This window comes from Ambystoma mexicanum, chromosome 10 (assembly GCF_040938575.1).
Source record: "Ambystoma mexicanum isolate Mex_15411 chromosome 10, UKY_AmexF1_1, whole genome shotgun sequence".
NCBI classification, from domain to species: Eukaryota; Metazoa; Chordata; class Amphibia; order Caudata; family Ambystomatidae; genus Ambystoma; species Ambystoma mexicanum.
The window spans coordinates 1,495,414,846-1,495,439,005 of record NC_090932.1 but is presented as its reverse complement, the minus strand read 5'-3'; the positions used below and the strand labels follow the sequence as shown (position 1 = coordinate 1,495,439,005).

General features: G+C 47.7%; 1 protein-coding gene across 2 annotated transcripts in view; it reads right to left on the bottom strand.

Annotated features, from left to right (window-relative positions):
- Positions 1-24,160, bottom strand: part of KNTC1 (kinetochore associated 1) — a 2,501,313-nt gene that overhangs the window by 1,062,360 nt on the left and 1,414,793 nt on the right. The gene's annotated exons all lie outside the window — the stretch shown is intronic.

The window sequence follows — 24,160 nt, the reverse complement described above, 5'->3', positions numbered from 1 at the left end:
AGGGGGGTGTTAAACATGACATACCTGATTGTATGATATGCATTTTGTATATATGTAACTGATGTATGTAATTTGCTCTCTTGCGTCCCTCGAGGTCTAGAAAACTCACGTCGCGGGGCGTGAGACCACAGTTGGCCAATTGGGACTATTTTTGCTTGCAATTAACCCTAGCATTGGGAATTTGAACCTCGTGTCTGGCGCATCTTTTCGTGTATGGTTATTGCCTTGTTTCCATATCTCGAGGGACCCCTAGGGGCCCCTTTCACCAACTTTAATTATTTAATTCTCATAGCCTCGAACATACCGCCGGTTTATTTATTTAATATTAATTCGCCGGTTGGTATTTTTTGCCAGGACTCGATTCTAAAATGACGTTTGTGTTCTCTTCTGTGACTCCAACCCAAGTCGAGCCCTTTGTTCCACTTTTGGCGGGCTTCTCCACAGAAACCTCCAAAAGTGGTGCCACTCTGTCTGGGTACCACAGGGGGTGTGGGAGGGTGTTTAGGCACCCTGGACTGAGTTACCTTGGTAACTCAAGTCGCATTCTTGTGTGATTGGCCCAAGTGGTGAGCCGGCCGGCTCACTACTTAGCATGTTTGATTGACAGCTAGGCTGAGTGAATGGGTGTGTGCTGCATAAAAGCAGGGCTTTGGGGACTGGAACTTCAGAAGTCGCCACAGGACCTGAGAATCCGACGAGGGAGAAGCTGAGCCGACCTGCTACGACGACACCACCGGTGGGGCCCTGCGGAACCGACTCACCACTTCCCGACGACAGAGAAGATCTCCCTGCTGGAGAGTCTTCTTCCACTGACTGGTTGGCACAACCAGTTTACCTTCTTTTCCTCGCATCCCAGGACGTCTTGTGGTCGAATTGCCCGTGCCAAGCACCCCGGCAACCGGATAGCCACTTACCACTGGACTGCGAACAAAAGGACCGCTCCTTTCAACTGAGAAATCCGCGGCTGGTTTCTTCCCTGGCAGTGCAACGGACGCCTGTCTTCCTCAACGACGAGATCCTTTCTTCCCCCGGAGGAAGCACCGACTTGCATCCGCTGCCATGAACAACTGCCCCCACTGGAGTATTCTCACCACTTTAAGGTACAGTGTCCGCCAGGCCTCTCTTTCTAAAGATTGCTACAAGGTAATAATAATAATCCCTTAACCTTCTGGACTGGGCTGGCCACCTTGACCATCTAACTGGTCCCTTTCTTTTGGTCCAACTCTTTCTGAGCCTTCTCGAGACTTTGGTGCACTTTTCAACCATGTGACCTTGGACACATTTCGTTCTGATCCTCTTAAAGTGGATCCGGTTTTCTGAACTCTAACTTCACGGTTTGACTCTGCCTTCCGGTCTTGCTGTGTTCTTGTGAAAGTGTTGGGATCTGTTTCAATTTATACTCTGCCTTTCTCTCCCTTTTAAAACGAATTATTAGAGTGCCATCTGCGTTAAGTGCTCACCGCTGTCTGAAAATAAGTGGGGCTTTACTTCTTTTAGTGACCGTGTTTTTGAACTGCTTAATATTAGTGCCTGTGTGTTTTATTAGATGTGGTTTTAAATCAATAATTATATCTCTTTTACACCAAGCTCTGGTTAGTGTTTGCTTGTTCTACTGTGTTCCTATTGACCTATTTTGAATACTCTGTATACTGCCTAACTCTTCTTGAGGGAAGTCTGACTGCTCAGCCACAGCTACCAAATGAATCTGTGTGGTACAGACTGCTACCAAGTGGGTTTACTGCCAAACACCTGTAGTCTTAAATCTTTTGCAGTGGTCCCAGAGGGAAATGCACAGGTTTCTGCCTAACACCCCTACCAGTACTTCCACAATATGATGGTTTGTACTGGTTCTGTTCACAATTTAAGACTAGTAAAGTCAATGGTGACTTTACATGCCCTGGGAGACAGTAGTCAGTCCCAGGGTATGGAGTCTATGTTTGGGGGTCACTAGGACACCCCTGTGTTACTGCACAGAGGGTGCTGTGTAACACACTTACCAAAAGCACATGAAACCCTATGGAGTAAAAGACCCCATAGCCCATAAAACACATTACAAAGTCAAAGGATATCTCAAATCATGTCTAAGAGTGGGAGAAAAAGAGTCTCACTCTTAGCAGGAGAAAATAAAATAAACCCCAATAATCCAGCAAAGCTGCTGGGGGACTCGCTAGGTTTGGGAAATTAGCCTATACAGAGAATTCTCCCCAACAGTTCTAAATGCCAGTATCACTCTGCACACCCTGCTGATGAAGAGGATTTCGAGATCTGCTGAGCAGGAACAATATATGAGATGAGGAAACTGTAGGATTAAAATATCCATTAGGAGCAGATCTAAGAAAATATATGTGGAATTGTTTTGCATGACCAGACATCCCTTTTAAGGCCAATAGCTACTGTGCGTTGGTGCTTCCATATGGCTAACTGGATGGTATCATTTATCAGAATCTGCTGTAGATCTGAGAAACCATAATTTAGTGCCAAACTTGTTGAAACATTTTTGAGACGTGGAAAAGGGTTGTAATTATATTGAAATAATGAAAGAATGTCTTAAATCCAAATGTACTTAATGGTACCCTCTGCCGTTTGCCCACAGTCACAAAATGATATACTGAGATGGAGTAAGGACTTACAAGTAATCATCTTTCTATGGATTCTTCTCCCATAGATTCATCATCTTGATAGAGCACCCCCTCAGCGCCAGCTGCTTGCAAAGATTTGACAGGATGGGTAGTGCAGGCAAGTGTCATGTCCTCAATCTCTGCAAACCTCAACCTTGCCACTCTCGACTACGAAGGGGACGTCGGCAATGCATGTACGGCCCCACCTTTTTTCCGCCCCATGCAAAGCAGCTAAGAGACTCAAAAACCAGGAAAGTACCTTCAAACACATTTGTTTCTGGTAAAGCACAGGCATAAATGGGCATTACTTCTACAAGCTCTTTTTTTTATTTTAACAACGCAATGTGTCAAATCTTCCTATATGACTCACTCACAAAGGAGGAAAAGTTCAATTGTAGTGGCGTTCAAGTTAAGCAAGCTTCCATAGCTAGGGAGGGAGGGAGTTGAGGAATACCCATAAAGAACCCAAATTGGAGAAGAACCCATAAAAAAAGCAGCATAGATTTATTTGTGCATGGGTAACGGGACCTGGCGAAGGCCGGTGTGCAGCCAGCAGCACCTCTAAAACGGCGGGATGGAAGCCTAAACCAGTAAGCTCTGTAACGCCACTGTGCCAAAGCAGCCATTCATGGCCTGGGCCAAATCTAGACTAGACTACAGTGTTTGGAAAAGGTTTGAAGGGACGACCATGTCGCTGCTTGGGAGATTTCAATCATAGAAGTAATGCATGACATGGGTTTTACCACGCTTCAAACCTTCTCCATTTGCACGGGTAAATGGATCTGGTGGAAGGTCTAAGTGCAGCTAACAGCACCTTGAAAACCTCACCCTTCACGTCCCAGTCCTCATAACTCAGCCACTCAAGAGCCACACATATAGATCGAGAGACCTAGGATTCGGGTGGAGTCGAAATAAGATTTCCAGCCTCAGAGGAAGCCAGCGAGATGGGCCAAGGACCAGCTACAGAAGGTCAGGTTACCAAGTACTCCTCGCCCAATCCAGGGGGCGGGGGGTACTAGGACCAGGCAGGCCCAAAACCTGCTGTGAACACACTGGATGACCAGAATCAGTGGAAACACATAGTGGAGGCCGGAGGTCCACTCCCGCTGGCAGAACTGTTGCCCTTCGAGTTGTCTTTTGTCGCAAAGAGGCACATGGATGGGTGCAGCAAAGGGTACAAATCTCTGCTAGGACCTCCGAACATATCTACAGCTCATGAGATAGGGTTGCTCAGAGTGTCCGCCATCTCATTCTCCGCCCCTGCAAGATGGGATGCAGAGACAGATCTTGTTCTCTAGTATCTAGAACCATAGCCCAATGGCCTCCCTTCACCCCAGTTTGTTGAGAAAGACAATGGTCAATGTGTTGTCTGTAAGTAAAGTTGTCTGGGTAGAGATGTCCCAACCATCTGGAAGGACATGTGTGAATATATCACTTAAAGTTTACATGCATACATTCATTTTCTCAACATACTTTTTACATAGATATTCCATGGTTCATTCCTTCATACTGAATTCCATATTTTACAGAAACATGGTTATGTGTAAAAAACAATAAGTATTTATCAGAGACATATTTTTTTAAATGTAAACCTTCAAGTGAAATATACACAAGTCCTTCCAGATGTGTGGGACATCTCTACCCAAACATTCTTAGACAGATGTTTCACTCCACTGGGGAGGTGTTTTTTTTCTGGCTACAGGACCAAATAACTATTTAGAACCAGAATATCTATGTATATGAAAAACACAGGACCCATCTTAATTCAGAGGTGCCCACTCAATCCCTAAATTCTGTCTGTCAGAACCAGGACATGTTCCCCTTGAGGGAAGGCGGAAAAAGATGCCAGGGCTAGCCTGACCGCCTGCAGCTATAACAAGTTGATGTGCCAGCAGCATACCACCTGGGGCCAAAGTCAGCTCCCTATCAGATACCTGCGGTCAACAGCCCAGCCCTTCAGGGAAGCATCTGTGACCAGCTGTGCCTCGGACCAAGATGGTGAAAAGGGCTCTCCCATCATGACACTCACCCTATTGGTTTACCAAGAGACGTTGCAATCAGCTGTCCTCAATATCTGAAGACATCTGACATTTCGCTGAAATATTGTGACCATTGACTGCTCAGAAGCCACTGACGGGATCGTATCAGAAGCATGTCCCCTGGCACCAAGAAAATGCAGAATGCCATGAGACTTACGAGGCAGATGCTGGCAGACTATTGTAGTTCTGGAACAGTGTCACCCTCTGTCTGATGCTGGTGACTCTCCCATCAGGGAGAAAAGCCTTCCTTGCCCAAGTGTCCAGGACATTTCCGATAAATTGGAGCCTCAATATTGGATTGGTGTGGGACTTCCGCAAATTTAGGGAGAAGTCCAAGCTGTGAAGCAATGAGCAGGTGTCCTCGATCTGTCTCGAAATGTACTCTGGGAATCAGTCAGCGCAAGTATGGGAATACAAAGATGTTGGATCTCCTGAGGTGCACCTCCATCACAGCCATCACTTGGTGAATACCCTGGTAGTGGAGGTCAGGTCACAAGGGGAGCACTTTGAACTTATGAATTATGAGGAGCATCCCCAATGACAAACCTTAGGAATAACCTTTGCCTCCGGTGGATCAGACAAGAAAATGGGCACCCTCAAGGTCCAGTGACACTAGCCACTCCCGCCCAAACCTTTCTCTTTCTCCATGGCTGGACCCTCCTCCACTGTGCCCTTCATCATAAGGGCTTTTAGTGCCTGCGGATGTTCAGGTTCCGGCTGTCCAGTGCTCTTCTGAGAAACGAGAGGCAATATCACAACTTGGGCAACTGAATGACTCCAGCATTGGAGGTAAACTCCTTCCACCTGTCCCAATGTCCAGAGACATCTTCCTCCAACCGGAGCAGCATGGAGGGAGAGCTTATAAGGGCTGCGCAGGAGCCCCTCAGACCAATTAAGACTAACTTCGATACCACCCTTGCCCCAGCAGGGGCGTGAAAAATCTTTGTCCCCGATTAAGACAGCTGGGACCTATTTATGAAGGAGGTATAGCGCATTAAAATCTCAGCCCCGGGAGACAAAGGAAAATAACTGCTTGGCGGGTTGCAGGGCCGCCAGTCGCAGAGATTTCGCAGAGAGGTTGGACTCTAAATAGACTCATTGGCCTTTGGCGGAACAGGTCCTTACCATCGAAAGCCATGTCTGATAGCTTAGCATGTACATTCGGGAGAAGCCCCATCAAACTGGCATGACACCTCCTTGCCATGGTTTAATATGTCCATAAAACCCATGTCTCCCCTCCGAAATGGTTTTCCACGATATGTAGGAGCACTTAATGAAATCAAAGGTGGCATTGATAGCCTTTAGTGCCATAGTCCCCAATGCAAAAACTTTCCTTGAGAGAGTCTTCTTCGACTCTCTGCATATAGGGAGGTTTGATGGTGCCTGCCTCAAGTTCACGGTTGCGGCCTGCCCACCAGTCCTTCGGGGTTCGGCTAGGTTGTGCGGAATGATAAACCACCTCTTGCCGGCTTGTACTTTTTTTTCGTAAGGTAGTGGTCAATCATGGGCATTGATATAATATGAAATATGATACAATTTATAACGCACCTGTACACAAGTGTTTCTAAGTTCGACAAGACAAGGGAGGGAAGACGGAGTGAGGACAAGACAAACTATCTTACTAGGACTTGTGTCATTCAGATCGTGCAAGTGCAACAATGCAAAGTGGAAGGGGGGGGGGAAGTTCCAGGGAGAGGGAAGGGGGAAGTGCAATCAGGGAAGTATTGCTCCGAGTAAGTGCAGCCAGGGCAGCGTAGCCATGGGTAATTGCAGGGGGGCAGGGGACTGCAGAGATTACACTTACAGCCCCCTAAATGCATGGTAGGCCCGGAGGCAGTGCAGGAGAGACTGATCATGGAGGAGCCTGGTACCCTGTGAGACTCTTAGGGAAGCCAAGCAACCAATCGGCAGACAGGTAGGTCAGCAGGGGAGGGAGAGAGAGAAAGCAGGAGAAAAGGAAGGTCTTTAGCCTCTTCCGGAACTTCAGGTGATCCGGCTCAAGTTTGAGAGGGTCAGGGAGGCCATTCCAGAGGCAAGTACATGCAGAGGAGAAAGCAATCTACCCCCTCCCCCGCCACTCTCTGCCTGGAGAGTTGGAGGTAGCTGAGTGAAGGGCTTGAGAAGGAAGGTATTTTGGAACAGAGTTGGATGTAGTGCGGGCATCAGCCCCAGAAAGTCTTATGGATGATGCAAAAGATCTTGAACTTGATCCTTGCAGACACTGAAAGCCAGTGGAGAGATTTCAGGGCTGGAGAGATACAGTCCCTGGGCTTGAGGCCAAGCATAAGTCTTGCAGTCCTGTTCTGGATTAGCTGCAGAGGGCAGAGAGTAGAGGAAGGTAGATTGAGAAAGAGGTCCTATAGACTAATGTTGCAACTGAGTCGGATATTGCTGCGTTGAAGGGCGGAGCACTCTCCGACTGCAGTCCCTTGTCCTGGATGTCCATCAGGTCATACCATTGTAGAGGCCTGGCTGGGGAGTGAAGGCCGAGGGTCACAACCACATTTCTATATTGAGTGTTCAGACTAGCGTAAGGTGATGCACTTTGCATGGCTACGTCAGGGGATGTGTCCAAACCTCTCAAGTAATGCATCCAGACACTAGTTTTAGAAGAACCGACTGGTCAGCGTGAAGGCATCATGAAGTAAGACAGACAACATAATCAATTTTCTTAAAATAAATGGTTTATTTCTCAAATGTCAGGATGAGTTAGGCCTAACTTGCCCTATACTAAAGTGGGATTTCCCTACCTAAAAGAAACTAAGGATAGTCTGTGCCATAAAGTTCAACTCAAAAGTCAGTATGTGTCCAAAATCTAACCTATACTTGCCCTCACAACTGAAGATATACAATGTGTACGGATATCAGCAACCAAAGAAACAGTGTTCAAAATAAAGTTCTGCGCTTCTTCCAGATCCAGGCTTGCTCTCAGCTTCCCCTTCCACAAGTTCGAAACAGTTCACAAAGGTCTTGCAGTTCCCCCTCCTGCAAGAAGGAAACTGTCCTAGCTTCAAATTCAGTTAGTTCATCGTAATCAGTTCTCAATATTGCTTCCAAAACCACTTTTTAACCTTGTAGGCTTTGCAACAATTCACTTGCTTTCCTCCTTCAGCTACTTCAACACTTGTTAGGCAAAACAGCTTCAGCCTCTTGACATTCCTTGGTTCACTCCAATAAGGGGTTACTTGACGTTGGTGCAGTTGTCAGACCACACGGCCAATCTATCAATGGTCACGCAACCGATAACCCTTGGTACTTTGTAACGTTCACAGATTCTCATTGGACTTCCTTGCTAAAACACAGGCTTCCTCTCTGCCTCTGTCCCATTGGGCTATATGTACTTCTGTTTCACTTTGACAGTCTCGGACTCTGCCAATACGTGACTTCCACACAACTCACTTTGTGGCGTCTCTTCCTGGTCACCACCTTGATTTTACACTATCCAATAGCGCATATCCGTTATTTTTCACTTGCTTCACAAGCTCTCATCACTGGTTTTCACTTGGCTTACACTTTCACGTAGTTCATATAGGATTCTTGCTTATTTTGACTTTGTTCGTAAATGCACATCACTTTCTTTTCATTTGTGTGGTATTTTTATATATTTTGCATATTTTTTCCTTAGTTTGGTATTCAACAACACATTAAGTACTTTGCAGCTTGCTCTGTATTCAATAATTCCCATTCATTCTCCAGATCCATTCATTACAGGTTTTCACTCCGTCGGCATCTTCCTTTGCCCACAACAAGTCCTTGGAGCACCCCCGCATGAGTGAACCCTCTCCGTCGTTCAGCGGTTCGCCTCTTCCGAACCTTCCTGCTGCTGTCGGCGGCATATTGGAAGCTTCTGTGTCCCCCAACTCCAGATGCGGGGCATGCGGCTCAGGGATCTGCAGTGCTCTCGACATGCTTGCGGCCTGTCCTGGCATGGCCACAGCGTCTTTCTAGCAATTCTGCAGTGCTCAGTGTCCTTTTTACCGGCCCCACTACAGCCTGCTCCGAATTGGACTGCTGCGTCCTGCTACCCCGGCAAGTCTCTTTCCAGGCGTGTCTTCCTTCCATTTATGCACCTGTAGCTTTTCAATTGGCTGCAGGTGCAAGTCCTTTGACTGTCCATAAATACATTTGTCAATGGGACACAGCTGACCATTATGGTGGTTTTCCACAGTCCTCTTCATCGTCCAAGTATCAACGTGGTGTACATAGATGGGAGTGTGCATTAATCCTAGTCGCGTGTGTGTGTGTGTGTGTGTAAGACCGGTAACAACCTACAAATGCAGGGGGAGGGGAGAGGAGGGTGTATTTTGGCAATTTCTAGAGTTAATCAGAGGCGATGGATGTGGTTCTATCCTGTCCATACAAGGTGTTCTCATTGTTTTATGCCCTGTCCCTATTGTTTTACGCAACTTATTTTGAAAAATAGAAAGTGAGGGATTTGACAGAACCCTATAAAGGCTTCAGGGGCAGAAGGCTTATTGTGAAATGGAAACAGGGGATACCGTGTCTCACCTAAGGACATCTTCCTTCCATTCCCCAAATCTCCTCCATCCAGGTGAGCCTCCCAAACATATACACCCCCAGGGTCGGGATCCAATAACGATGGCCTTTCCCTGGCCACCTGAGCAGAGGATATTGGGGAGAAGGAAGAGAGGACACCCTAACGTTCCTCACATTAGCCAAGAAAGTTGCCATGTGATGCAACTCTGAACCTGCCAGGGGTACCACCCCGAAAGCAAAGGCATCACCCTCCTTGTCAAAAAGAGTTTTCATCAGCTTTAAAAAAACTCCAACATGTGCATGTAGCCTCGGTCCGAAGTTACAATCGACGCCAACCTGGCTGAAACGTTCTGTACGTCAGTCGAAAGAGGTGTAAGCACCAAACTTGTCTGGGGCTTGGGACCCATCTTAGGCGATGCAGTGCAGGGAACTCTGGGTGCAGCTGGTGTTGGTGCAGCCTGCAGTGTTGAGTCCAATGCCATACCTGCCACGGCCTTCTCAAAGAGCTGTAGCATTTGATGTTAACTTCCTTCCCCACCTCCCTAGATGCACCCTTAGCTGGGTATGACTTAACACTCATCTGAAGAGTCAGTAGCATCTGCTGTTTCTTGTGGGAGGATGAAGAGTAAGGGTGGTGAGACTGCGTTAAGTGCAATCTCTTTTTTTCCTTCCCGTCTTTTTTCTCTGGAATAGGTCCTTCGTTGTTGGAACCTGAGGATTTGGTGGCCGACCTGCCCAGTGATTTGGAAGGGGGGTTTCCTAGCACGAGTTTGGCTGAGCACTAAAGGCCTGAGGCAAAGGAGCCCCCAGGCAAAGGGCCGCTCCGTCAAAAGGAGCTCCCAACTGTTTGCCTGTGTTTACCGGTGGAACATGCAGCGCACCCGTCAACCAGCAGCAACTAACAAGGTAAGAAAGGTGCGGGCAGGGGGAACGATCATTACTGCTCCCTATTAAACTGTCCCACCTCTCTTATTACTCTTGTTACAAACGATTTAGTCTGCTGTACGTCGCCCACAATTGTATGTTTTCCATCTCTGGCACACAGTATCCAGGAAACTCACATCCAAGTGTTTTTGCTTTTCTGCTGTATTTTGACTTAGGCTTTTTTCTTTATCCTGGACACTTTAATCTAGATGGGTGCATTGCTGTTGTGTTGAAGTGCCTTCTCCCTCCCTTGGCCCTCCACTCCCTTTCCCCCTCCTTCTATCCCCCATCACCTGGTAAGATTCTGGACGACCCCACTGTGAGAGTCTCATCCAAACAGGTTTTTACCCTGCTCCTCTAGAACTTTCATGGGCAACATAGCCTCAGTTGTTCCAGCCTTGGCGTATTCGGTGATCACTTCTGGCCACTGGCTCTTTCCCGCTTCTCCTCAAGTACTCCCTTGTGCACCCTCTCAACTTATTCACTTGCACTTAATGTGCCCTTCTCCTCCCTCCCATCTAAGCTGTACACTTCCTCCTCGTCCTGCACTTTGCCACCTCCCCCTGTCTCCTCACTCTTACTGCACTTGCCCGCTCCGAATTGTCTTGAGACCTAGTAGAAATGTTACTGTTTGTTTACTTTCTTGTTCTTCCCCATCTTAAACTTCCCCCTCCTCACCCAGTTACTGCACTTGGATGCTTCGAATGGTCTCACAACCTGGTAAAAATGCTATGGTCTTCATCCCTGTGCCCCCCCTCACCTCCCTTACTCTCCCCTCCCCTGCATTCTTGTTATGCCACTTGCACCATCTGAATGTCTTAAGACCTAGTAGGAACGTTATTGTTATTTTTTCCTTTACCGCCACTTCCCTTCGCTTGATGCGCCTTGAAACACCATTTGGCTGTGCAGGCACATTATAAATACCCAATAAATAACTATGAGGGCGAATGCAATCCATTTAAACAACAGCCCTACAAACCCGTGGAGCAGAGGTGGTCTGCTGTGGTCCACGGTGCAGGTAAGTGTTTGCTATCCCTAAAGAATTGTTATTCACGACATACTTTATGATTTCCCCTGCCCTCTGTGTAGTGACGCCCTCGGCTGTCACGACAGGCCCCCGGCAGATCAGATAGGAAGGAGAGAACATCTCTGTACTAAGCCTCCAGTAGAAGGGCATCGCAGTGTGTGACGAGAGTGACAAGAGTGTCTTGTGACACAAACATGGGAGCCAGGTAGCGGGTTACCGTGACCAAATTTACACAAGCCCTAGTGCTATTTTATCTGCAGAATTTTACTATTTAACTGGCCTCAAACACTTCTACAACACATCGGGTGAGCAAAATGACAAGAAGCACACCTACCAGACTTTGCCAACGCAGCGCAGAGGTCAGCACCAACATACGTGCCCGGAGTCCAGCAATGAAAAAAAATTGCGCTTCTCTGCCCCCTTGCAAAAAATGGGTAAAAAAGACTAAAATAAAAACAAGTTGGTGTCCCAGAGGGATATTTCTGCTTTCTTTAAAAACAAAGCTGTGCCCTGGCAGTGGCTAAAAGGGCCCTATTATATTGCCCACAGATGACCGTGATTTGGGTCCAGGGAGACACACAAACGCACCCATTCCACATCTGCCGACCCTAAATCCAGTCAATACCTCCAACTCTGCTGCAATGGCGGTGGACTCTGATAGTTCTTACTCGATTGATAATGGGTCGTTGGTGAATTTATGCAAGGGCTTAAAGGGAAACTCACTACCAGCTGTGAGTGAACATCAAGACAGAGACTCTGAAGGGGATCTGTCTGAGAGCCCTGACTTAGAGAAACTGGCAACAAATATTGAAGGCCTCTCTGACACGGAGGAGAGCGACATTGATTTTTCTGTGTATGACGACGACCAGGTGACATTTTGCCTGGCAAATAACCATGAACAACGTCGCCCAGCTAGCACTGAGCACCGACCCCAGGCTTTGAGTTCTCTGGCTGACAAACTTGATGCCCTGTTCTTATTATGTAGCAATTTGGCAGAGGCGCAGCGAGAAACAAACTGAATGCTGGGCCTTGTGGTGGATATTGCCATAGCATCAAACACTAATTGCTTGAGCATTGCCAATCATGAGGGGGCTCGCGGCCACAGAACTGAAGCAAAGAACCCCACAAACATGAGTGATGGGACATCATGTAGGGATAAGGTGCCGACTTCCCATCAGGACGAAGTGGAGGTTTGGGATATGGTTACTCCGTTTGATCTGTGTGAAACTGTCAGTGTTACTGCCAATTCTAGGGAGCAGGCGCTGGAGAGTATCGCCATTGAGCAAGCTCTATATTAAATGCAGAAAAAGAAACTGGCAGGCCAAAGCATTAAAACATGCCACCCAGTCACAGATTCCACAGGAGGCCAAGGGCGTAGCTCCAAACTTGAATTCCAAGAGTAAAGGTGCTCATTGGCCGCTCCCCAGGATTATCAGTCGCAAGGCCTGCAGAAATGTGAAATTTGCTCCACGCATCGGTGTCAAGGCATAGATGCGCTGCGCAGGTGGCTCACAGTGTGGGGGTCCTCTCGGAACACACTGACCAAAACACAGCAGCCAATACTGCTTCTTGCGCTAAAGCACCAGGTACGCTCCAAGACAAACAGATTATAGAGGAAAATGCTAACCCTCACACTGGTCCACAGGATTGGCTAAAAGGTCAATTTGAACTAGCTGGGGGGTTTCAGCTGGGCCCTGTGGGCGCTAATGAATGGTACACTCTAGCAACCAAGCAGTTACCTACACCAATATGACATTTGTAACACAGCTATACACAAGTGTTTCAAGGCGCGGTGTGGCAAGGAAGGATCTTACTAGGCCAAGTGACACAGATTGTGCAAATGCAGGGGGGAGGGGAAAAGTGCCATGGGAAACGGGAGGGGGAAGTGCTGTACATGGGATCAAAAAAATAAGAAGTGCGGCCAGCAGGTGGCAGGTGCAAGGGCAAGTGCAGACAGCAAGTGTCCAAACGTGTAGGTAGGGGGACTGTAGGGTTACAGATACAGACCCAAGTGCAAGGGTTGGCGGTAGGCAGTGCCGTTGTGCAACTGGGCGGGCAGGGACCTGGGCCCGAATCAAAGGGTAGCCAGGTGACCTGTGCAGTATCAGACAGGAAATCAGCAGGGGAGAGGAAAAGTGAAAGCAGAAGCAAAGAGGAAGGTCTTGAGGTGCTTCCGGAACCGGAGATGGTTCCCATCAAGTTTCTGAGAGGCAGGGAGGCTGTTCCAGAGGGAGGCCCCAGCCGAAGGAGGAGATCTACCACCAACTAGTTGCTTAGAGAAGCGACTGACCCTGAGGGAGGTGGAGGACCAAAGAGCTCGAGTAGGAAGGTATTTGCAAAGAGAGAGTTGGAGGTATTGAGGACCCAGGCCTCAGAAGGCCTTGTGGACAATGCAGAGGGTCTTGAACTTAATCCTTGCAGCCACTGGGAGCCAATGCAGAGATTTCAGTGCTGGAGAGATACGATCCCTGGGCTTGAGGCCAAGGACAAGTCTTGCAGTCCTGTTCTGGATGAGTTGCAGAGGGCGGAGAGTAGAAGCAGGCAGATTTAGAAAGTGTCTGGAGTAGTAGTCCAGCCTAGAGAGAACCAGAGCTCTGGAGACAATGAGCTTCTGGGGGAAGGAGAGGGAAGGAAGAATACCTCTGAGGAGGTGCAGTTGGTAGTTTGACTTCTTAGAGAAGTGAGGAGAAAAGGAGAGTGTGGAGTCGAAGATGACCCAGAGGTTCTTAGCCTTACAGGTGGGAGCAGAAAGACGGCCAAGGGAGGCCGGCCAGAGAGTGACATGAAAGGAGGATGCAGGTGTGCCCATGAGGAGAATCTCTGTCTTACAGGCATTAAGGAGAGATTGCTGGCGGCTCACCACTCCTGGATAGCAGACAGACAGTCAGAGATGAGAGAAGGAGAAGAGGAGGCAGAGGGGAGCCTGAAAACGAGATGAGTGTCATCTGCATAGCACTGAAAGTTGGAGCACAGCACGGCAATGCGGTGGGCGAGAGGTGCCAGGTAATGGTTGAAGAGCAAGGGAGAGAGGTTAGACCCCTGGGGAACACCACATGTAGAGAGTGAGATAGAGGACAGGAAGGATCCACGTTTGACCTGGGAGGGTCGATCAGAGAGGGACAAGGTCAGCCAGGCCAGGGCCTGATCGGTGATCCCCATGTTATCACTGAGACGATTGAGCAGGATGGCATGGTTGACTGTGTCAAAGGCAGAAGAGAGATTGAGTAAGGAGAGGACAGAGGGGATATTAGAATGAAGGTTAGAGAGCAGGTCTTCACGAATGTTCAGGAGAGCAGTTTGTGCTTCTGGCTGCTCTGAAACCAGACTGATGGTCATGGAGACAAGTAACAGATTCAGTGTGAAGATTAAGCTGGGAGATGGCCTGCTATTCCAGGAGTTTGTCCAGGAAAGGAGTGATGTAGATCGGGTGCTAGTTAGCCTGGCAGGAGTTGTCGGCTGAGGGTTTCTTGAGAAGAGGGTGCACAAGAGAGTGTGCTTCAGGGGGGGAAAGGGAAGAATGGAAGACTCCAGTAGCGAAGGAGTGGTTGCAGAAGTCAGTCAGGGCAGGAGCAAGGTTGTCAATGTGGTCCTTGATGGTTTTGGAAGAACAGGGAAGAACCTGTTTTGACGAGACTTTCATAGATCAGACTGGTCTAGAAACCTTGTCAGCTAATAACAGAGGAAAGGAAGAGAAACAGAGAGGAGTAGTGGCCACAGGGGGCCAGATGGAGGAGGAGGAGGAAAGGACGAGAGGGTGGACAGGATGTCCTGGGTTTTAGAAATGAAATGAGAATCCAGGGCCGTGCAGAGGTCCTGGGAGGGGACAGGAGAGGTAGAGACTGCAGCAGGATTGGCCAACTCCTTTCTGATTTTAAAGAGTCCAGCGAGTTGTTAGATGCCGCAGAGATGCGGGTTTGGATGTGGGCTCTCTCTCCTTAGTGCAGGCAGAGCCAGTATTTCCTTTGGAGCAGGCGGCAGGCTAATTTGTAAAGGGATGCACAAGAAGCTAGCCATTTCCTCTCAGCCACCCTGCACTTGCGTTTAAGGGTGACTAGGTCAGAGTCACACCAGGAGTTACACTTGGCTTTGGGCATCAAGAGGCACCTCATGACAGGGGCAAGAACATAAAGAGAATCAGAGATAGGACAGCGGAGCATGGAAAGGGTTGTCAGGATGCAAGTCAGCCAGAGGAAGGGGTCGGGAGAGAGAGAGAAAGTGGCGGCGAAAGCCTCAACTGACACACGCTCCATGGGTCGGATGACCACAGACAAGGCATTCGAAAGAGTAGGCCTGCATAGGAATGACAGAGGCGCTCTATAAAATCAATAAATACAAATAAATGCAAAACAATTCCGGAAAGATCAAGGCTACACCCCTTCCGTAACCGTAACGGTTGGATCTGGGCACGGAGAGGATCTTGAAGCCCTGAGGGAGGAGAGTGTCAAAGTTTGTGACAGAGCTGGCCGTGAACCATGTCTCGGTGAGAATGAGGACATTGAGATCAAGTTCTTCCAGGAGGAGGCAGAAGTCAGGGGAGTGCGACAGCTGAGCGAGAGTTGAAAGTGGCAATATGGAGAAGGTTGCCAACCTTAAAAAAACGTACCGGGAGGGGTACAAATCAGAGGTATGCCCTGCGGAGGTGTATAAGGAGCCCAAGGGGGGGGCAGAAGAGGAAGGAGGAGAGGGCAAGCTGGCCAAGGAGGAGGCAGAGGGGGAAGGCAAGGAAGCGGGAGAAGAAAGGAAATGGAAGAAGTGCGGGAAGCATCTATCAAAGAGGAGAAGGTTGGCCTGAGGGCCTAGGACCAAGACAGTGCCATTCAGGTAAACATTAATGATGACCTTAGTGGGGTGGACGGGCCAGCAGGGCCTCCCACCAGGTGCCAATGGGAGAAGAAGAAAAAGGAGAGCGCAGAGACCATATGAAGAGTCCATAGGTCTGGCAAGGGAACGTAAAAGAGGATGTCAGTGAAGGTCTGTCTGGAGGAAGCACTGGTATAGGTGTTAGCGATAGGGAGGCCTGGGCTGGAGACCTGGATATCCTTATTGAACTTCTTCCTACCAGACTTAGTGAGGAGAGCTCAATAGTCGAGAGAGAAGCAATTTGAAAAAGATAGGAGAAACAGAGCACCACTGAGTAGGTGGGGGAAGAGGTGTGGAGAGGAAAAGATGGGGGGAGACACTAGGGGAGGACACAAGGAGGGGTGCAAGCAGACGAGACACTAGTGGACGATTGACTAAGTAGACAAGAGATTAGATGGAACCATCAACCAGGAATCACAAAAGGACACGGTCGAAACATCTTAAAATTGTGGAAATAAAGCCTACTGCTTCTAGCTTCTTTTTCAATAGGTCGTGGTTACTAAACCTATTACATTTAATTACGGACTTGGATTAATCACGACTGAGAATATTGAACGAATAGAGATCCCAAAATACTTTAGTGAGACTAATTGGGGATCGGTAACATTTATCTCGCCACTGATAACGGAACGGGTGTCCATGAATGTGAAGTTCCTCAACAAACTAGGTCTGGACGATTTTATGGTTGAGTCCAGGAACTCTCGAGGGACAATAGGCTATTATGCAGGGGTGGGGGCGTGTGCAAACCGAGGGGGTGTATTATGCCACAAATGGGCTTCACAGTGCCTGTACTCTGTCTGGGACCGAAAACTATGTAAACGCTGTTAGAATACAGGGTGGATGGCTGAAAGCCCAAAATGAGGAAGAATGACCTAGGGTCGACCAGGTCTTTCACAAAGCTATCCTTGAACACACATGGTCAATCCAGCAGGTAGTTTTGAATTGCAAATGTCGACCTATTAGTTTTGCAGGAAACGTGGCTAATGACCCCTTTTCACATGGATGGGTTTTCTACAATTTCAGCTATCCTCGTCTGTACTTAGGGGGCGCCCCAAAGGCGGTCTATGGATAAGGGCAAAAAATGTGTACACGCTCAGACAGTACCAGAGAAGTAGGGAACATGAAAACCTAGTGGTAGCGGTCCTGGTGGGATTTCCATGTACGCCAACCGACACCCTGGTGCTGGGCCAATATGATCCTCCAGGGGAAAATCCACTTGAACTTGCTGAGGTTGTCTTCGATACACTCCACTCATAGGTGGGACATAACAAAGGGGTGGTATCCTTTTGGCATGGGATTATTAACAAAAACTGCATGCAGGGCTTGCCTCCTCATACTGATGGGGAGAAGGGCCAAATAGTACTACCATTTTGGCAGAGTTTGATTTAGTTGCGCTCCCTATGGTGGTGACAGGGACAAAATATACTTGGACAAATGGCATCTCCTCTTCTCTGATTGATTTCATATTTGTGAATTTAGTTATTAGTGATTTGGACCCCGCTCTGCAGACCAAAGCAGTGCCGATGAGTGACCAGGTTGCACTCAGAATGGCCTTTATAATACCTGATGGCAAGGCCAGGAAGAAACTGAAATCAAACCCTAGTGTGAATTTACAGGGAAATCGTCTCCGTTGGTCTCACCTGAATATAAACAACTTGAATGAGGAAATGAAAAGCTGTGGAAATAACGGAGATGCGCTGCTCACAAAGTATGCATGGGACCTAAAACATATGGTAACCACGATCAGGGCGCATGTCAAGAGGAACTGGACAGTTAAATTGAAGGGTCATAAACCGTGGATTCCCTTTGATGGTGTTATTGCAGACAAAGAGCCCTTGACTAATATGGAGTGCCAAAAAGTGAAAAGGTGCCTACCAATGTCCACAATGGACATCAAGAGCAGATTGTTTGCAATAAAGCAGGCATATAGGCTGTAGTTGGTGAATATCGCTATGGAGAGACCACAGCAAAATGGAAGTATATTAACAGGATCATCCTAACAAATGATTCAAAGAGATTCTGGTTCATGATTGATGCGCACAATCAGAAGTGGGCAACTGGCCCTAGAGATCAGTCCCATCTCTGCTGAGGATTGGGCCGCTCATGTAAAAATATATATATTTTTTTAAAAAGGCTACTGGTTACGGGAAGCCAGCATGCCTTACCTGAAGTTGGGGAGCTAATTAGGAAAGTCAGGCCTTCTAGGGCTATGGGCCAAGATGGGCTCTCTAACATTGTACTAAAGCAAGACCCCATTATTTGGGCTGAGATCCTGAAACGTTATTGTCCTGTATTTGCCAAATGGGAATTGTCCTAAGCTCATGGCGTGATTCAATCCTGATCCCGGTATATAAACAGGGATTCATGACAGATCCAGGCTGCTATCAGCTACTGGCCATGTTGGATTGCAGCTCAAATATTTTGCAAGCATCCTACTCTACAAACACTTGTGTATAGGCGTGTTACAAATGCCATACCATATCATACTATATGATATCACCCAGTGGTCGGATGAAAAGCACCTTCTCGCTAAACACCACTTTGGCATCAGAAAGGGCTTTGGCACAAAGCATGCTCTGTGCGTCCTTATGAATCTTATTTCTGATGCTTAGAGGTACCCTGAAACCCGGTTATACGTCTGCTTTGTAGATTTCAGCTCTGCTTTTGACAGTTATTCAATCAAAACTGTGGGATAAGGTGAATGGGTAGGGCATTGATCGATTACTTCTCCATTTCATTAGACAACTACACAAAAAAAAAACAACGGTGCAGGTTCGGTTATCCCAGGACGGTGCTGTAACACAGCCCATCAAGACAAATGTGGGTTTGAAGTAAGGCTGTGTTTCGGCACCATTACTGTACAATTTGTACATGTCCGACCTGGACAGGGCACTGTTGGATACTCACAACCATCCACCCTAATACGGTCATGAAGTAGTAAACACCCTCACATACGCCGACATCGTTATCCTGGATAGAACACCGATAGGATTACAACGCTCCCTGAATGTATTATTAACCTATGCAGAGGAGAATGGCATAAGGCTAAACATTCGAAAAATAATAATAATGGTGTTTGGTAAAAGTGCACAGGTGGGAAGAGATTTTCAACTGGAAATTGATGGCAAACAAATTAGAATCGAGGTAAAAGCCACCTCCTCCTTTACCCACTTGTATGACTCTGTAAAGCCTAAAGTCTGGTCAGGTAGCTGGTTCTGAAGAAAGAGATTGATAAGTGGGGTGGACCATCCCTGGAGGCAAAGTTGATAGGCTACAAAACTGCAGCTGTTCCCGGGATCCTATATGCCTTGGAGATCTTCCCTAGGAGGGCAATCAACTGGTTGCCAAAACCGGAGGGTAAAATCTTGAGATCGATGTTGGGTCTACCTGGTCTGATACCAGTCGAGGCACTAAGACTGGAACTAGGTCAACAGTTGCTTATATCTAGCTGGACTGTTTAACCCCTTAAGTGCCAAGGACGAGGTATCTCATCCTTGGGATTACCTGCCTGTTGCCAAGGACGAGGGAGGTATTAGCACACTGCCGGGACTCTCTGGTGGGGAGAAGCTGTAACGCTGTTAGGCAGAATCCCGTGCAGTGCCCTTAGGGACCACTACACACAATTAAGACTACAGGTAGCAATACAAGTTTTACCTTTGGAACAAGCCTGTACTACTATGTTACAGTGGTAGCAGTGGCGGAGCAGCCAGGCATAGCTCAAGAGTATATGAGCAGTAGCAGAGATTACACAAAGGGACAACAATTACTGTGACTCAAGCAAACACTGACTCAAGTTTTCAGGTAAAAAATATAAGTACATTTATTGTTAAACCATTTGTTATAAACACAACACTTCTATTAATTGGAAAACCACACGTAAAATATACTACAACTAACCAATTCACTTTGTACAGTATACTTCAAGATAAGTACCCTGTGTTTTAGCGGACCGGTGTTATGAAACAAAAGACGTTACCGGGAATACACTTGCGGTCGCTTTTTGACAGTAATGACAGTTCGGTCTTACTAAAGAAACACGTATCTGCGGCATGAAATGTTACCTGGGCAAAAACACACTTAGCACCTGAGATACCCAGAGAGAGTGGGGGGCAAAAATCATAGGCAATACTTTTGTCAAGGCAGACAGAATCAGAGAACAGTCTTAGACAGAAATTCAAAAGTCAATAGGCCGGAGCCAGTGTCAAGTGGAACCGGGTTCCTGTTGTCGAGGATCACACAGTCAGATAGTTCACGATTCAGTGGAGCCAGGAGTACTTCGATATTGTCAACAGAGGAAGCAAAAGTTATAAGGAGGAGGGAAGACAAGGGCAAGCCTTGGAGGCAAAGAAAAGGGATTCACCCAAATTCCTCGAGCAGAACACAGTACCTTATTCAAGGAAGAAGCTGGTGCGACGGCAGTTGATCCTGGTAGTTTCCTGCAGACCCTCAGTTCCTGGAGCTTCGATCCGAAGGAGGACGTCTGGAGGGGCCTGCACCATACAGGGCTGAAGCCGACAGCAGCGACTGTGAATAAAAGGTGAGCTCCTTAAAAACAGGAGAGGCTCTTCAGATGGCTATCCGGACCACTACAGCAGTGTGCAGCGATTTCGACCACGAAGAGGATCCTCTGGCTGTAGAAGATGAGCTGGTTATCCCCACCAAGCTCAAGGGAAGAAGACTCCGGACGGGATCTTCGCTGGTCGTCGAAGGGTAGACCGCTCAGGACTGCAGCAGGGCTTCACCGGGACGGGATAGTTGCAGCAGTCGACTTCTTCTCTGCTTCTCATCGGTTCCTTGTAGTTTCAGTGGCGACTCTCTTACTTCCAAGACACCTGCCTTTTAATTCGAAAATCCCCCCATTCACACAACCTGGCTGTCAATCGCACAGCAGGGGGGTTGTCCGGCCCGGACAACCACCTCAGCCAATCATGGCAAAGTGCGACTTGGGTTTCCTAGGATACCCTGTGCAGGGGGTGACTACACCTTTCCCTCACATTCAACCCACCTAGACACCCAGGCACCTAGAGTAGGGCTTCTGGGCAGAAGCCCGCCAAAAGACAGTGAACAAAGGAGGCAAACCTGGCTTGCCGCGCAAAGTAAAACACAAGAAGGACTTTAACAAAAAGAAATGGCGAAAAAACCTAACCGGACCCAAAAGAAAAAGCATTTGGTCAAGCAGGTTTAAGTTCGAGGTTAATATAATAGCCTAAAACAATACCACGTTTATATAGTATAATCGCGGTAGAAACATTAGGGTAGATACCACTGTCACCAGCCAAGTCTAAATGTTAAAAGAGCGAAACAATGGTCAAGGAGGTACAGAGAACAAGGGCTAAGGATTAACCCTTTCCAGTACTCCATATAAGATGGGGTGTACTGGATCTGTGGTTAAATGACTAAGTAAAGTTAATGGCAACTTTACCGTTTTCTGGGGTACAGTAGTCAGCCTCAGAAATGGAGTCGGTGGGAAGTCTAAAATACAACCCGGTGTCACTGCACTGAAGGTGCTGTGTAACACACAAAAGAAGGGGGCTACTGAAGTGGTGTACTCCAGAGTCCACAATCACAAAAACAGATGAAATACACATGGCAAAACACAGGTAAGAGTGGAAAGAAAGGGGTACTCTCTTACCAAGTGGCAAAATAAACTCCAGAGATGCAGCAAAGCTGCCGGGGGACTCACTAGGTAAGGGAAATTAGCCATTGAATGAGGATTCTCCCTAAGAAACGCAGCCAGCCAGAGCTCCAGCAAAGTTGGCGGTAATGTCCCTGGCCTTGGGCACCCTTCTCCCATGTGGGTCTTTGGCAGGGCTTGTGGGCAACACATTCTGGGGAGATGTGCGCAAGTCAGACATCTTTGGATTCCCACGGGTGTCTTCTTTTCAGAAATGCATGGGGTTCCCTGTTTTCGTTGGTGGCTTCGACACCCTAGGCCCATATCTGTATGGTGTGCGTTTCAGAAAGATTACTGAAATTCAGCTGTCCGAAAAGACTTGGGATTAGCCGTGTTTTAGGCTTCTACCTTTGCGCCCAGGTAGATGCACCCACACATGTGAGGTACCGTTTTCGTCGGGACACCTGTGGGAACGCGGGAAGGTAGGCCATGTGTTGTTGCCGGCGTGTTTCGGTGGGTGAGCCGAGTGAAATGTGTGGAAATTGTGTTTTCGCCCCGCAAATTTGGACTTTGCCGGGGGTTCTGTGGATTCCCACAGGTGTCCTCTTTTGGGAAATGCATGGGGTTCCCCGTTTTCCTTGCTGGCCTCGACACCCTAGGCCCAAATCTGTAGTTTGCCTCCCCAAATCCTTCGGGGGGGTTACAAGTGGTTCAGCCTTTTTCCTTTTGCGTCCAGGTAGGTGCACTCACACATGTGAGGTACCGTTTCCATCGGGACACCTGTGGGAAAGCCGGAAGATAGGCCATGTGTTGTTGGTGGCGTGTTTCGGTGGGTGAGCCGAGTGAAATGTGCTGAAATTGGGGGGGGTTTTCGGCACACTTCGGACTTTGCCAGGGTTTCTGGGTAATACATTCTGGGCCGATTTGTGCAAGTCAGACCTCTGCGGATTCCCACGGTGTCTTCTTTTCGGAAATGCATGGGGTTCCCTGTTTTCCTTGGTGGCTTGGCTTGGACACCCTAGGCCCATATCTGTATGGTGTGCACTTGAACAGAATTCCACAAATTCTACTGTCCGAAAAGACTTGGTGTTAGCCGCGTTTTTGGCTTTCCCCTTGGCGCCCAGATAGCTACACCCACACATGTGAGATACCATTTTCGTCGGGACACCTGTGGGAAAGTGAGAAGGTATGACATTTGGTGTGTTTGCATGGTTTTCATAACGTTTCGACCCATTTGCTGCTGCCCTTTGTCACACAACCCTTTCATTTCCCAAATGTGACCAACATTTAGTCACTGCTTTAGGCACCATACACTTTTGTAACCTGCACAAGTCACCTACACTTGAAAAGGTCTGCCTTTGCTCTTTCAAAGAATGTATGCTTGCCCTTCCTCACCACATTGGTTTTCCTGATTTACACATGCCAAGTACGTCTGTTGAGGCTGTAAGCATAAAACTGCTGTGTACCATGGCTCAGTTTTTGGCTTGTGGTATTGCTTGTTTTGTGAAAAACTACAAAAAATGTGTGATTTCCTAACTGCAAGAGTCGGGGAATGTAGCAGAGCAGTTTCTCTCAAAATTCATAGAAGCCATTGCCGTACTAGGCCAACCATGTCCACCACATACCTTTTTTTCTGTCATTTTCCTGCTTTTTCCTCAAACTATGGAATTTTCCACTACCTAGTTGTTGCCTGACCAGCGCAAATCACCCCTTCCTAAACTTGGAATTTTGTCTACTTTTCACAAATGTATGCCTTTCTGTCCTCCAATTCAGTTTTCCTACCCTTTTCTTCTATTCCGTCCAAGCATGTCTAATTGGGAAAAATGGCCAAAATCGCCTACCTCTCACAAAACAGTTGATAACCAAACATTTTTTTTTGTTTCCACTCAACCTGTTCTTCAAAGCCAGGAAATTGGGGAATTCAGCAGAGCAAAGCATTTGTTCCTAGCTCTTACAAGGAAAAAAACCACAGGCTTCTTTGCACATAATGTTATTGCCGTTTGTTTAAAAAACCCAACATTTTTACCCTTTTTGGTTATTTTCTCTCACCCCCCTACAGCAATCTAGAATGCATGGGTGGCGTTACGACCGCCTACATGTGGGGGGAAAAAGGGGCCATATTTGGCCGAGATATCGCATGTCACAAAAATGTTACAAGGCATTGAATGGCGACATACCAAAATCACCAAAAAAGGCCTTGGCATGGGGGGGGGGTGGGGCTTTGGGGGAGAACCCATGGCAATTTACTGGTTAAATTGTGGTTATGGATCAAATTTGGCGGGGGAAAGTTGTACTTACTACACTCAAGCATGGCTCATGCTGAACGACACTCTGGAGAGTATGGTGCTTGCACACTGCCAAGCTATAGCCGCAACATGCTCTTGTGAAAAAGCGGTCCCTATCTTCTTGGGAAAAATTGATGCTGGGAATAGGAATTATGACAGAGTACTGACTATTTCTCACCTGGAAGGACGGCGTACATATACGCAGTTTTCCCACCAGGGGGTTTCTTTGTAGGCCAGAGGCAGTATCTAATAAATTGGCACTTTCCGGCATTGATACGATTTGTCTTACTCATGGA